Source organism: Desmodus rotundus, chromosome 3 (assembly GCF_022682495.2).
Source record: "Desmodus rotundus isolate HL8 chromosome 3, HLdesRot8A.1, whole genome shotgun sequence".
NCBI classification, from domain to species: domain Eukaryota; kingdom Metazoa; phylum Chordata; class Mammalia; order Chiroptera; family Phyllostomidae; genus Desmodus; species Desmodus rotundus.
In genome coordinates this window covers 63,355,593-63,371,385 of record NC_071389.1, presented here as the reverse complement: position 1 = coordinate 63,371,385, position 15,793 = coordinate 63,355,593, and the positions used below count along the sequence as shown (strand labels likewise).

The following is a 15,793-nucleotide window of genomic DNA, read 5'->3' as shown; positions in this document are numbered from 1 at the left end:
AAATATGAGGAAAAAGGAGAGATTTGCAGGGTAACTGAGTAATGGGAATTCTCAAAGTATAAGACAGACTAACAGAAGGGAGGAGATAACCAAAGACATAATACAAGAAAAGTTCTCTGACCTGAAGGCAATGCATTAGTCTTTATATTTAAAAGACCCATTAAATTAATGAGCAGTATGATTGAAAAAGAAATGAAGAAACGAAAAATCCATCTCTGCATGTCCCTCCCCCAGCCCTGCCCTGACTCGGCATCCCTGATGCTGAGTGGGTGCCGATCTCTCCCCAGCCAAGACGATGGTAAAGTATTTACTGGGCCAGTGCGTGCTCCACAGTTCCTAGAACCAAGTGTTTGCTGCCTTCTGGAAGCAGCACCTTAATCCCTATAGCCAACTTGTCTTGACAGGAGATAATGCACCAGGAGGTGACCCCTGACCAGAATCTCCTGTCCCAGAGATTCCTCCTGACCAAGACCTACAGGTTGCCCTGCTGGGCCGAGGGGCCAAGTGACTCTTTCCTGCCAGTGTTGCCCACTCGGTGTACATCCTGGAGGAGTCTACTGTGGACCCACAGAGCCAGACCATGGCCACTTTCGCCTGGAACATCGACCACATCCAGCTGATGGTGGTGGGGGGACATGTGTTCACTGTGTGAGGATGGGTGGAAATCCACGGGGAAGCCTGAGTCTCCTCGAGCTCATTTGGCATCTCCAGAGCTGTCCAGGAATTTGATCTCACCCAGTTCAAAAGCAATGTGACCAAGACAATGGAGGGATTTAAATACAGCTTGGCCGAGCTGCAAGGTGAGGCCCCTTCCAAAACCATTCCTGAGACAGCCAAGGAAGCCAAGGAGAAGGCAAAGGAGATGGCACTGGCAGCCACAGAGAAGGCCAAGACCTTGCCAGCAGGGCAGCCACCAAGAAGCAGCCGCAGTGGCAGCAGTTCGTGTAGCCAGCCCAGGCCCTGGAGCAGCGGCGCACCAAACCACTGGCTGCTCTCCCTCTGTCCTCCCCGCTTGTACTTTATTATTAAAAGTCAACTTCCAGCCTGGCCTGCTGTCTGAGTGGTGGGTTGGGGGTAGTGTGTGTTTGGTATCTACAGAGCACCAGACACTTTACGTATATCTGGGTGGGGCCTGCTTATTCCCACAGGGAGAGCTGAGGAGGGAGGTGCCATGACTTGCCCAGGGACGCAGACGGCATGCAGGCAAAGGGGCTGTAAATGCTGGACTGTCAGCTTCCGGAGGGCAGGGACCTTTCTTTTGTTCTCTGCTGTGTCCCAAGTACCTGGAACAATACCTAGCTCATAGTAGGCATTCAATAAATATTTGTTGAGTTCCAAAAAATTAAAAAGTAATCCATTTTACCTTAACAGACTAAGAATATTCTTTTTTGAGGAAAATAGGCTGGTGACTGGGATTAATTTATTTCTATTTAGGTCTAACAACAGATTCCTTGGTTTACAGTAAATATTTGCATAATCATAGGACTGTTTTCGTTTGTTTTTAATTTTATTAATCACACTACAAACTAAGTAAAGAAAACATGATAATTCACCAGAGTGCAAATATGAACTTTAACAAGGTGAAAATGACATAATCCAAAATGAGAGAAAAGAGAAGAGCTACAAGAGCAGGTAAGTAAATAAATCTCATTTTTCATAGCAGAAAATACTAGAAATTTAATTTCAATAAATCAAAAACTAGAAGTTTCCGTATGTGAGTATATTAATGAAAATTACAAAAGTGTTTTTTTGTAATAAACCAATGTAACTAACAAAACCCAAGGATGGAGTGGAGGATGGGGAGTGAGTAACACTGCAATTGTGCTCGGTACCCCATGTTCCATAGCTAGGAGTCCGTAGATGTGGCCCGAAGTTCATAGACCAATAGGTTGAAGTACACTGTCTAAAATTATAGTGCTGACTATGATACGAGCTAAAGAGAGAAACTTTTAATGGTGATTACCTATGGGTAACTTGTTGCCTTACATTATTCCCTTTTTTACTAGTTTTTACTTTTCTTATTTAAAATAATTAGTATAAAAGCCTTGGGTTATATGCCCTTCACAATCCCCAGAGACAAAAGAAACTATCTCTTTTGAAATATCTTGACAAATTGGTCCATCTACCAAATTGGAATTATTCACTTCAGCTCCAAGGAAAACCCATCTCTGACTGAGCAGCCAGCTTTCACTGGGCTGTGTGGCAGGATGAAAGCTCTTAGAGAGCCTGGAACACCTCACATGGCCAGCTACCACTGCCATCCACCTTCCATATTAACATAGTGACAGGGTCAGCCAGCACCCACAAGATCGTTCTCGGGGTGAGACTCCCCCCTTTCAAGGGCATTGCTTTCTCATGCGGGAATTACCCACTGGGGTAAATATGGACAAGACTATAATCCCCACATTGTAGAGATTAAATGGGGGTGTAAGAAATTAAGTAACTTGTCCAGGCCTTAAACCCAGGTACCCTAACTTCATCACACTCCGTCATCACCTCTACCTGGGAGGAAAGGATTTTTACACTGTCCAAGGCAAGGAATGAAAAGTCTACAGCATTTCCTCACTGGATGACAATGAGGCTGATGAGAGAGCCACTGTTCTCCACCGCGTACAGATCTGCAAACCATTATTAAAATGTTCTTTCTTAGCTTAATAGTTTGATTTCAAAAACCAAAACATCCTTCTGTAAGAAGAATGAGGTTGAAATGACCTTAGACAATGTATCTCTTTACGCCCTTTTCTCTATTATGCATAGATATAAAAACATGCTTTTAGACATAGCCAGTTTATAGTTATTTGTTGACCACTTATGTAGTTGGTGCATTATCCATACATTTTGCAATTTGTTCTTTTATTTAATGTTATTAATTTTCTTTTGTTTTCTGCCCTCTCAAACTATTCCCAGTTTCCTCAATCATGATTAATATTTGTTTCATTTAAAAAAATGTAACTGAATAAAGTTCACTAACTTTGTGCTATTTTTTGGGTATTTCATTGTCCTCTGTTATGCATCCTCCACACCAACAACAACAAAAAAAGTTAATGTTAGAAATATTCTGTTTCTATTCTGTTCTATTCTATTCTATTCTATTCTATTCACAATTGTATCAGATTTGAATAGCATCAACTTAACTTGAAGATAGACCTTGATCTTTATCAAGGCAACTTTTTTCCTATTTGGGTGTGAAAAGGTTTTCTTTAACATTGTTACATTGCTTTTATAATAAAAATAGGGGTAGGAATGAAAGGATATTACGTGTATTCTCTAAAACAGAACTGGTATCCCTGAACAAAAAATAAAAGGTCTGTCTAGAAAAATAAACTGATCAGCTGGGACTTGGCAGGTCATTTTCCGACCCAAGCCTCCTCCATTCCTACCTCCTTTACACCCAGGGGAAGACTGGGGGTGTCACAACTGAATACTAGAGGGGAGCTGCAAAGTGGAGTCTGCCGTCCTTTCCAGTTATGCAGCACTCTGCAAATCCAAACAGTCTGCCGAGGGCTTAAAGCTAAGGGAGGGATAAGTGTAATCAAGATGCCTGATAGTAAAGCTGTTATGGTTACTGGGTGGAAGAAAGCAGAAGCTTCCCTTGGGTTAAGTGTGGCTGAATCTTGAGTTGGGCTGTTTTCTCCTAAGGTTAAGGGCTTACAAACCAGAAAGCCAAAGGGGCTCCCAGAAGGCATGTTTTTCTCCCCAGAACTCTCCTCTCACATTCTCACATCCCGGCACTCCTCGTCCTCACTGAGCCTGAAATCTGCAGCTAAAATTTTAATCCTTGGGAAAGAGATTTGTGCTTCAGCGAGCCTTCTTCTTAATGTAAATAGCCCTGAAGCACTAACAAATGAAGCTTTTGTCCATATCCTCTGGGATGAGCTTATTAAGTTGTCTCCTTCAAAATAAATTGTACGAGGAAATGGCTGGACAAAGAGAGGGAAGTTTTGATGAGTGATGAAACTGGAGGGACCTGCCTGGAGCTCAGGGCGCTGCCCAGGGAAGGGAAGAAGGCTGGCGTTTACTGAATGATCGGGTCGCCAGGTACTGTCTTAGGTACTTCACATACAGCTCACAGCAGCCCCATGAAGAGAGAGAGGTACGTCTCCATTTTCCAGATAAGAAAATAAGAGCTCAAAAAAGTTCTGTAACTTGACTATTTAAATTATCTATTACTGTGTAACAAACAAGTCTAAAATGTAGTGGCTTAAAGCAATAATTTATTACTTCTCACAGTTTTGTGGGTTGACTGGGGCTCAACGGGACAGTTTTGGTGGTCTCCCTTGGGTCTTTTAGACAGCAGATAAGGCTAGAACATCCAAGGTGCCTCACTTACAGGACTGGTGCCTTGCTGGGAACGGCGACAAGGCTGGGGCGGGTGGGGTCATTATAGTGCCTGTCTCTCTCCTCATGATTTCTCCAGCAGGAAAGCCAGGCTTTTTTTTTTTTTTTAAGATTTTATTTAGTTTTAGAGAGAGGGGATGGGAGGGAGGGAGAAAGGGAGAGAAACATCGATCAGTTGCCTCTCGTACACACCGTGACCAAACGAGCAACCCAGGCATGTACCCTGACCAAGAATCAAACCGGTGACCTTTCGTTTTGTAGGATGACACCCAACCAACTGAGCCACACCAGGTCAGGGCAAAGCCAGACTTCTTACATGATAGCTTGGGGCTTCGAAGATGAGGAAGCAGAAGTTGCCAGTTCTCTTAAAGGTGAGGCCCAGAACTGACGCCGTCATGGCCACTGTAATTCTGTTGGTCAAAGTCAGGCACAAAACCAGCCGAGATGCAGCATCACCTCTCAACAAAAGAGGACGGCAAGGAATTTACCACCATTGTTCATCTTCAGTATTGCTCACGATCACACAGGGGCAGCAGACCCAGAATTTTGAGCAGCCCTGGTGCTAGCGGACCTGCGGGTGTGGGGTGGGGATAACGCTGTGATGAGGTCTCAAGGCTGCCAAGAAGTTCAGGGGTGGAGAAGGACACAAGACGAGGACAACGACAAGGAACACCTTGGGGAGAAAGCTGCTGAGCAAAGTCCCCAGGAAGGCTAAGAATCTATTCTGCCCAGGACAGATTAGTAAATTTGTTTGCTTGGCCCAGTGTTACTTGTCCGGGCCAAGGCTTCAGAGCAGATTCAGGTCTCCCAAGAAATCAGTGGAACATTCAGCAAGCATTCTGCGTTAGTTAAAATGTCGGGTTTCCATCTTCACATAAGGAGCCATCGGGGGCAGGTGGGGCAGAAAACTGCACACGTGTCTGATCCGACTCTGTGTGCCCCAAAACACCAAATACATCCCACACTCACCCTCATTAACCTTATACTTCGGGGCAATCTCCATCGTCAACTCATTCATTAATTCACTCATGAGGCAAGTTATCGTAGAGCATCTACTATGGGTCAACACTGTGCTGCGAGCCGGGGATATGGCAGTGAACAAAACAGAAAATTCTGACCTTTCTGAGCCTGCCTTTATGAGTGAGGACAATAGGATAGTACACAAAATAATCAGGTAAAGTAGGTAGTATCTCACATAGCGATGCAAATGGAACTAGAAACTGCGTACTGAGGTGGGGGCAATTTTATTTCAAATGGAGTTGTCGGAGGAGGCCACACAGAGAAGATGACATTGCAAAAGGACGTAAAGAAGGTGTGAGAGTGAGCTCTATTTCTGGGAGAAGAGCCCCCAGATAGGGGACAGGGGGGTAGGCAAATTCCTGAGCAGTAGTGTGCCTGGCCTACTACTATGCTGAGAACAGGGAGCAAGGGTAGAAATAGTCATTCTTTGATTTGATTCATTGACTCACAATATTTACTAAATACCTGCTACTTGCCAGCATTATACGCAGCACTGGGCACACAGAGATACAGAGGTCACTACCCTCAGGAAGCTGACAATCTAGAAGGGGAGACAGGCAGACTAAACTCCCAACATGGCATTTGAAACATGGGGAAGGGTGTGAGCGGTGTCTCAGCAAGCAAGCTGCTCAGCTGAGCTGACAATGTCTGTTCTCAGTCCATCTGTTGATGGATCCGAGAGACAAGGGTTGTGTTTTGTGCTTGAAATAGAATCTGTCCATATCCCCAAACATTACAGAATTACAATTTTTATTAAATGCAAATTTTATTAGGGCCCTTAAAAGCAACAGTACTGGGTAAACTGCATAATATAATCACCATATGACTATCGCTTTGAATTTGTATTGCAGATACTTCTAACTACTTAATTATTTATTTTTAAAATATATTCCAATATTTTAATTATGTTCACTTAAGTGTACTTGAATATTTGTGGCAGTCTGCATTATTTATGTCAGCGAGAAAGCAGCCTAAATCAACCGGCTCTGGCGTTCCGTAATTTGTGCTCGCACAACTCTAAACCAGATTTATACATAGCTATCAAATGGTTCCTCTAGATATGCTATGATTTTAAATTTTTATCTGAATTTGATTTTAATGTACCACAAAAATAAAATTTATTGTTTTTTATACTAGTAAGTGTCTTATGTGATTATTCATATTCTATATTTGCAGAATACTAACTAGAGCTGCACACTCTTCAATTAAATACAAATGTTGCATGTCACCCATCCTAGCCCCAGCCCACTGCACCCCTGCCAAATTCCTGGAAATATTCTAGATTTGAATGAACCAAATTCTCTAACAGCTCAAGGGTAAAGAGTGAGGGAAACTGTATCAACTTAGAACAACACCATTACAAACAGGGAGAAATTAGAGACCCCAGGGGAATTCACTATCCTGTAGCAAGGAGCATAGCATATTACTGCTTAAAGGAAGAATCTAGATGGAAAAGCTTACACAGATGCAGGCTCTGCTATAACTGGCCTCAAAAATAATGAGAGCTGCTCTGTTCGTTGGTATCTGTCCAATCTCTTCCCTAGTTTCTAAATTCACTTAAGAGTCATTTCTGTATAGAGGATAAAAAATATTGAAGTTACAGTATTTCAATAACCCTCTTTATGTCATACAAATCCAATGGACAGACGCCCACTAAAGGGATTACAGCTTGAATACTTAATCCCAATTTGGATGTTTTTAAACAAGGCAAACCTGGTCTTAAATGCAATGTGCACAATTTAGCTAAGTATAAAATATTAATGCACAAACATGACTATAAATATAGCCAGGGAATCTGGCAGGTGGAAGCCACCCAATAGTTCTCTCTGCACATTACTCTCCCAAATCAAAGGCTGAGCGGATAATGAACGTGCCCATTTCCAGGTCGGAAGTACAGGTGACTCGTGACAGACTATCTCAAAGCCTGAGCTGGGAAAGCTGCTTAGAATGACATTCACTTCAAAAACTAGGTTAGCAGTTTTCTTCAGACAGGGTTTGGCCTCCCAGCCTCCTGCTTTCCCCTGCCCCACCTTTTATTAGCTGAGCCACCTTAGGGACATTGCTTAATTCTTCTGTGCCTCAGTTTTCTCACATGATCATTTAACACATAGGAGCCATAATAGCACCCATGATGGAAGTTATTTTGAGAATTAAAAAGCACTGAGAGCAATGCCTGGCCCATGGGGGAAAGTTTTAGCTATTATTATTGAGATTATGCTTCTAGGTCTACTCTGTATGGTGGTGGGTTTGGGGGTCTTCATCCCTCTCCCGGTGGATGCCATTGTCTACTCTCACCTCCCTCATTTTCCTTGCCCTTCACCTTCCTCTTTAATCATTGTTCAAAGTAAGTGACCTCAATAAATATTTGTTGGGCCAGTAAATTCCCTGGCTAATAACCTCCTAAAGCAAAACTGTCACCATATCCCCATGAGATAACATGTGAATGAAATGCTCGTGGCTACTTCTAGCACCGGCCTTTTTGGGTAAATAAGATCTTACTGGATAAAATACAAAAAAAAAAAGAAATTGAAGAAAAGAGATAGAAGAAAGGAAGGAAGGGAGGGAGGGAGGGAGGGAGCAGGGGAAAGAAGGGAGAGGGACGGAATACGCCCTCCTGTGCTTGGGGATGCTAACAACAATTATTGCAGTACACTAATAAAAGATGGGGATTAAAATAACATACAATCCTTTGTGTAACTCACAATCAAGACCTATTTGCATTTAATGCTGAATATAGCAATAAGATTATAAATTTCACATTTTAAAAAGTCTTGTTATAAGAACTTCACAATAATAAATACTTCTATTCTCTTCCATAAGTGGACGTAAAATCCTCTCAAGAACTAGAAATGCCAGTTAAGTAACTCCCAAGGGTTTTGTACTTTTGCTCAGGAAACTTCAGTAATTTCATCAAAAATTGGATCTATTAAAATATCACAGTTTGAGCCTCACAAAAGTAACACTCATTCCTCCCACCTCGAGTTCCTCATCTAACCCTGAGAGTGGCCCATTCCAGCTTGGAAAGTTGGTGTGTCTGACTCTCACCTCTCCTCCCTGCAATGAGAGAATTGCACGATCCGCTGCCCCACAGAAGCCAGGACTGCTAAGATTTCACCCCAACTCAATGCTTCCCTGACTCTTTGACAAGTTTCCTGAATTATAAAATAGAAATAAGTTCTGCTTGGTAGGCAGTTGTGTTTTTTTTTTTAATTTAATAAAGTGTTTTTATGTACATTCTCTCATTCATTCTTTGCTATTCTTTGGGGATAAGTGGTATCATTTCCCATTTAAAAGTTAGGAAATAGAGACTAAAAACAGCTAAGGAAACGGTCCAAAATAATTCATACCAACTGGGAGAAAATTCAGGACTCAAGTCTTACGTGCATCCTTCCCACATTTCCCGTTCCTGGTGCCACTATCACTGTTCCGATTCTCAATCACTTCATCATTCACTTATTTACTTGTTTAACAAATACTTATTGAGTGCCAGGCACTGAGATATATACTGAAAATACAATGGTGAGAAAAAAGATATATTCCTTTTCTCATGGACTTTACATTCCAGTAATGGGGCAGATATTAATTAGATAATCATAGAAAAAATATTTGGTTAAAACCATGGTAATGAGATGCATGTAGGACTCTGAAGATACTAATAACAGGATTTGGCTTAAATTAAAGAAATAAGGGAATGCTTCCCTCAGAAAATGACTATTAGTGAGTCCCAAAGGATGGAGGATGGGAAGAAGTCTGCCAGACAGAATTAAAGACATATGCAAAGGCCCTGAGGTGGGAGGAAGCATCACACATTCAAAAGACTCAGAGAAGACATTTGCAGGGATGTAGACCAAACCCAGGCCACATAAGGTCACAACAGCCTGTTTGCCTTTGTCTTAAGAGTGATGAGAAGCAGAAGGGTGACATAATCAGGTTTTAATTTCAAAATGATCATTCCAGCTGCAGTGTCTGAAAGGTGAATGGGCGGGGACAAGTAGACAGAAATGGACTGGTTAGGAAGCTATCACAGTGTTCAGGTGACAGAAGACCAGCCAAGCTAGAGTAGTTAGTAGAGATGGAGAGAATCGGTGCATCTTAGAGGTGTATGATAGGCTGAGCCAACAGGGTCTAGTGGTGGATTAGACATGGGATTATTTTGACAGGCTCCCAACTGTTCTTTCTACAACCACTCTTTCCAGTCTGTGGACCATTCCATGTGCCACTGCAGAATAACCCATCCTACCCCCAAAGGGTAGCAAAGAATGAATGAGAGAATGTCCACAAAAGTGCTTCATAAAATAGAAGTTTCCTTTGAAATTTTGCTTCCTTGTGACCTGCTGTTCTCCCTGGCTGGAGAGGAGTGGTCCAGAGGTGAACATTTGACCCCAGCTGAGCCAATCAGATTCTCTAGTGGGTTTTTGGAGTTGGAACCAAGGGAATGTTTATCAAACTAAGTATCTGGACACGTAACAGAATTTCTTCATGTGATCTAAGAAACAGAGAAGCCCATTGGGGATGGATGAAGGGAGGGAAGGGGATAGAGTAGGGGGAGAAGGAGGAGGAGGAGGAGAGACAGCAGGTGAATAAATAAGAGCAGAATTGAGAAATGAAGAGATCCCTATTTCTTTTAAGTTTCCAGTTCCATTTTGATCCTAGAGTCTGGCTGCATTCCTACCTCTGAGTTCCATGAGACACCCTGGAACTCTTACAATAAATTCTCCCCTCTTTGCCTAATCAAGTTCAAGTTTGTTTCTGTTGCTTGCAACTAAAGAGCTCTATCCAAAACACTCTTTAAAACAATCAAATGCAGCCTGGTCTAGAAGCCCATGCATTCATTTATTCCACAATCATTTGCCAAACCAGGCCCTGAAAACATAGACATGAATTAGTCACACTATTTGACTCCCAAAAGCTCATGTTTAGTTGAGAAGACAGAGAAGCAAATTTGGAAAATATAAACAACGTAAGTAAATACAGTGTAGGTAGTAGATTCAATGATGAAGAAGCATGTTATGAACAGTGAGGTTACAAAGAAAGAGGTAGTGAACTTGACCTGGGGAAATCAGGGAAGGATGCTCAAAGAAGGTAATGCTGACAAAGAATCTTGAAACATGGATAGTGTGGACAAGGGGAAAAGGCTTATCCCACAGAAGAAAGAGCACACACAAACATGGGAGGGATGAAACCGCCTGGCGTGTGTAGGGAACTATAACGGGGCTCCATGTGTGAAACCCCTGGTTGAATGAGGGACCAGGAGATGAGGAGTGGAGGCATCGTGACCAATGTTAGGCTCAGGGCTCTTGTCTCTGAAGAATAAGAGCTCTAAGGCCTTGTTGCACGCTCCTAGCTCTCTCACGTTCCTGAGGACAAGGAGATCACACTTGCCTCACTTTTCAGGTGAGAAAAATGAGGCACCTGGCAGAACTGCAGGACTTGCCCCTGAGATTATCTGGGGGCTTCGGGCTTGGAGTTCAAAAGTGCAGCGGCCTCTGTCTGCTCTCACTCACAGTCCCAGAAAGCTTCCATAGAGGATACACCTGCACAAGGAACCCCAAAACTCTGGAGTCTGGGGGAGAACATTGGGGTTCTTGAAAATAGGTACAGAAATATTTTAAATTACATCAGGTTATATCTCAACAGGAGAGTCTGTTTCAACATTTCAATAAATGCTTTTTCAGTTATGTCTGAGGACTAATGGAAAAGGAAAATAGATAAATACATTGGTAGAAAAATTAAATATGATGAAAAGAACCCCAAAACATCTTGGATCTGAAACTCAGTAGAAAGGAGCAAAGGAGAAATTCAAAGACAGGAAAAATGTAGACAATAATGAAAGCAAAGGAAAAAAAAACAAGGTAGGTGTGTGTATATTTGTTTAGGGGAGCAAATAGTAAATTCTGAAGGAAAAGTTATCGTAGGATTAAATGAGATAGAATCAGATACCCAAAGCAAGATGTAAAAATAAAACTAACTTTCTCAGTTTAACTTTCCACTCAAAAGGTTAATTGGGGGTGGGGGGGGTAATTGTTTTCAGAGGGAAGACAGAGCAGGTGGGACTAAGAGTTTCCATTCTTAACTGTCCCAAAACAGTTATTGATAATTGCCTGACCTGAATCAAATTATTTCACCCTAGAGAGCCAGATGGTCCAAGCTAGTTTTTTATTTGGAGGACTTAGTGAAGTTCAAACAAACTTTGCCACCACACAAAAGTTTAATCAAGTCAGAAGGAACGACTGGTGCTTTCTCCGAGGCTGTCAGAGCAGCTCTAATCCAACGGCTCTGGCAGGCCAGCCCCATTGCCTGGCCTGCTGTCTTTTTAGGTTGGGTCTTGATTGCAAAATGACTCCAGCTGTTGGAATACTTATTAGCCCTTTCTCTTTAGAACTGGGCAAGAGAAGCAAAGCATCTCCCTGGGCCTACTCAAGCACTGGGTCAACTAAATCCAACTTTAGAAAGGTGTTCTGCACAAAAGAATGTCAATACGATTCCTCCACCTGACCCAGCTAAGAGATTCTCCCTCCTAAAGGCCTTCTCCAACTTTAATGTGCCTGTGAACCAAATGAGGATCTTGCTAAAATACAGATCTGGTCATTAGGCCTGGGGTGGGGCCTGCGACTCTGCATTTCTAACAAGGGCCCCCACGATCTTGATGCTGTGGACCAGACTGTGCATACAGAGATCTTAGAGGGTCCCCAAAGACCAGCATCTGAGCAATCACGTAAGAAACTTAAAACATGCATTAGGTCGACAGGAGGGTCCAAAGCAGAAACGACCATAAGATATAGAAACTTTTGGAAAGCTTTCATATCGCCTACTACAACAACATCCCCAAACAAGTGGCTTTCACAATGTGCCAGCTGGAGGTCGAGATAATCACAGGACTTCAAACATGGACTTTATTGCCAGGACAGATAATCATACCAAAAAGAGGAAGAGAGCCAGAAGGCATTCAAATCTCTGGGCAAATATGACTTGCAATTTATTATCATGTGAAATGCATAAGAGGCAGCAGCATTGTGATTTTTTTCAGGATATAGAACAATTGATAAGATCACCGTTGAGCTATCTCCTGACAGGGTCCTCTTCTGCTGCACCACCATCCTTTGCAGACCTGGAGGGCTTTACTCATCTTCACTATCAAGGGGGGTCATGTGTGATTACACAAGTTAGATAGAAAGATTGCAAAAGAAGCATGACAGGGTGACGGACCCTTTGTACCACAAGAATAACGTTTGGGACAACGGACAAGTATGATCCCAGAGGTAGGGTTGTATCTGGTGTCCCTCCGTTCCTATTCAGAAAAGGCGAGGTCACAGAGATGGTAACGGAGAAGCAGACTCCAGGGGAATGGCTGGGATCCTGAGCCCCAGATCCCTTTGCTTTCCCATTGATCCTTCCTATCCCTTCAGCATCCTGGACAGCCGCCCACCCCCCTTGCCAGGAAAAGTGTCTCAGTTCATATCATTAAGAGGCTTGGCTGTCTTCAGGCAATCACTCAGATTTTTTTTTTTTTGGTACCTTATTACCAATCTGACTTTCTGAGCAAAGGTCATGAAATGGACAGGGGACGTCTCATCTTCGTTATAATCTACTATTTGAAACATTTCAATTAAGCTTCAGATCAGGCCCCAGAACTGAGGCGGTTTTAACGAGGGAAGTAATGACCTTCTGTTGCAGGTGGTTTCTGGCACACCATCAGTTTTAATTCTTCTTGATCTGCCTGCACCCTTTGAGAGCCGGGATCAAGGGTTCTCTTTATATGCTTCAAGCACATTGGAGGACTTTTAGGGACTCCACTGACACAGTTTTCATCCCTGCAGCCTCGGCCAAGCTGGTTGTCACCTGCACGTTCTCCACGCTGTTCATTTACCAAAGATTAAAAGACAGCTGAAAAGACAGGGCCCCTGTGCTAAACTGTGAGTGTCTGCATGTGTTCCCAAAGCAAGTGAACATCAGGAGGACTCCTCCGAGACACTGGGATAACCCCTTTGATGCACGCTCCCCGGGAAGAAGGAAGCCTCTCGGAAGACACAAGAGCAGCGGTGTGGGCATGGTTGGTTTAATGGGGCACCCACTGGGGGTGCGTGTGTGTGCACGTGCGTGTGTGTCTGGAATTGAGACTTTTGAAAGTTGCCCTGGTTTCATATTGGAGGGTCCTAGTTCTTGTGAAATTTCATTTCTTTAACAGAGACATGGATATTTTAAGGAAAGTAAGCCCTTTGAAGAGGATTTATCACATTTCTCATACTGGATAAAGGGCAGGAAGGACAGATAAAATACCTCCTTTCTTTTTCAGTTTTGAAGCATTTTATTCATTTCACTTATTTTCTTGGACCCTACTGTGTACGAGGCTCATCACTGGGCTGTCACGGGAAGAAAGCAATGAATAGGACAAATGATCTCTGCCTTCAGGAGTTAGTTTCAGTCAATTCTGAGACTAATATAAAATAACTATGCAAATAATTGTTTAAAGTAAAACATGAATGCATTGTGCAGGAGAGGTGCAGGTTCCTATGGGAGTGTGTGTGGACAGAACCAGCCTGGTCTGAACGGTCACATGTGGTGCACGTTTCTGCAGGAAGAGTAAGATTGGTGCTGGCACCATGGTGGTGCAGCAGGGGTTGGGAGAAAAGTGAAGGCATCTTGCCTAAGACAAGGCTATTAGCAGGTTCTGGTGGGTGAGGATGTCAGCAACATACAGCTTAATGAAACTTTCAACATTTATTCCAAGAAATCAATGGAATTGATTGGACATTTAAATATCCATGCATTAAAAAAGAAAACCCAACTTCCAGCCAAGATGGAGGTGTAGGTAGATACACTCAGCTTCTTCACACAACCAAAAGAAGGATTACAACCAATTTAGAAGCAAAAAAAAAAAAAAACCCCAGAACTGCCAGAAAATCAAACTGTATGGAAGTCCACCAACCAAGGAGTTAAAGAACAAACATTGCAAAGTGAGTTGTCCCACCCTGGGGAATACCTAAGGCTCCACCCCTTACAATGTAACAGGTGCGCCAAGACAAAAAAAATATGGCCCAAATGAAAGAACAGATCAAAACTCCAGAAAAAAAAAACTAAGTGATGAGGAGAGAGCCAACCTATCAGATGCAGAGTTCAAAACATTGGTAGCCAGGATGCTCGGAGAAATATTGAGTACAGCTGTAAAATAAAGAAGTGAGGGCTATAGAAAGTGAAATAAAGAAAAACATACAGGGAACCAACAATGAAGGGAAGGAAACCAGGACTCAAATCAACAATTTGGAGCACAAGGAAGAACTAAGCATTCAACCAGAACAGAATGAAGAAATAAGAATTCAAAAAATGAGGAGAGGCTTAGAAACCTCTGGGACAAATTTAAATGTTCCAACATCCAAAACATAGTGGTGCCAGAAGGAGAGGAGGAAGAGCAAGAAATTGAGAACTTATTTGAAAAAATAATGAAAGAAAACTTCCCTAATCTGGCAAAGGAACTAGACATTCAAGTCCAGGAAGCTCAGTGATTCCGGAACAAGCTGGACCCAGAGAGGAACACACCAAGACACATCATAATTAAATTGCCAAAGATTAAACATAAGGAGAGAATCCTAAAAGCAGCAAGAGAAAAGGAGACAGTTACCTACAAAGGAGTTCCCACAAGACTGTCAGCTTACTTCTCAAAAGAAACCTTACAGGCAAGAAGGGGCTGGAAAGAAGTATTCAAAGTCATGAAAAGCAAGGGCCTACAACCAAGATTACTGTATCCAACAAAGCTATCATTTAGAATGGAAGGGCAGATAAAGTGCTTCCCAGATAAGGTCAAGTTAAAGGAGTTCATCATCACCAAGCCCTTATTATATGAAATGTTAAAGAGACTTATCTAAAAAAAGATCAAAACTATGAACAGTAAAATGACAACAAACTTATAACTATCAACAACTGAGCCTAAAAAAACCAAAACCAAAAACAACCTAAACAAGCAACTAGAGCAGGAACAGAATCACAGAAATGGAGATCGCATGGAGGGTTATCAGCAGGGGGGGGGGGAGTAGGGAGAAAAATGGGGGAAAAGTATGGGGAATAAGAAGCCTAAGTGGTAGGTGCAAAATAGACAGGGGGAGGTTAAGAATAGTATAGGAAATGGAGAAGCCAAAGTACTTTTATGTACGACCCATGGACATGAACTAAAGGGGGGGAATGCTGGAGGGAATGGGGGGTACCAGGCAGAGAGGTATGAAGGAGAAAAATGGGACAACTGTAATAGCATAATTAATAAAATACCTTAAAAAAGATAGCACTATTAAGGTATGATTGGCACGTAAAAAAGCTGAACATACTCAATGTATACATTGAACTTGATGCATTTAGAGACAAAATTATATCTGTGAAACCATTATTACTATCAAGGCCATAGACATCCACCAGGGCCCAAAGTTTCCTCTCATTCCCTTTTTTAATT

The 15,793-nt window shown here is 42.4% G+C and overlaps 1 pseudogene; it reads left to right on the top strand.

The window, feature by feature from the left end:
• The first annotated feature begins 295 nt into the window (after positions 1-295).
• LOC112309145 (PRELI domain-containing protein 1, mitochondrial-like) lies at positions 296-948 on the top strand (annotated as a pseudogene).
• The last annotated feature ends 14,845 nt before the right edge of the window (positions 949-15,793 follow it).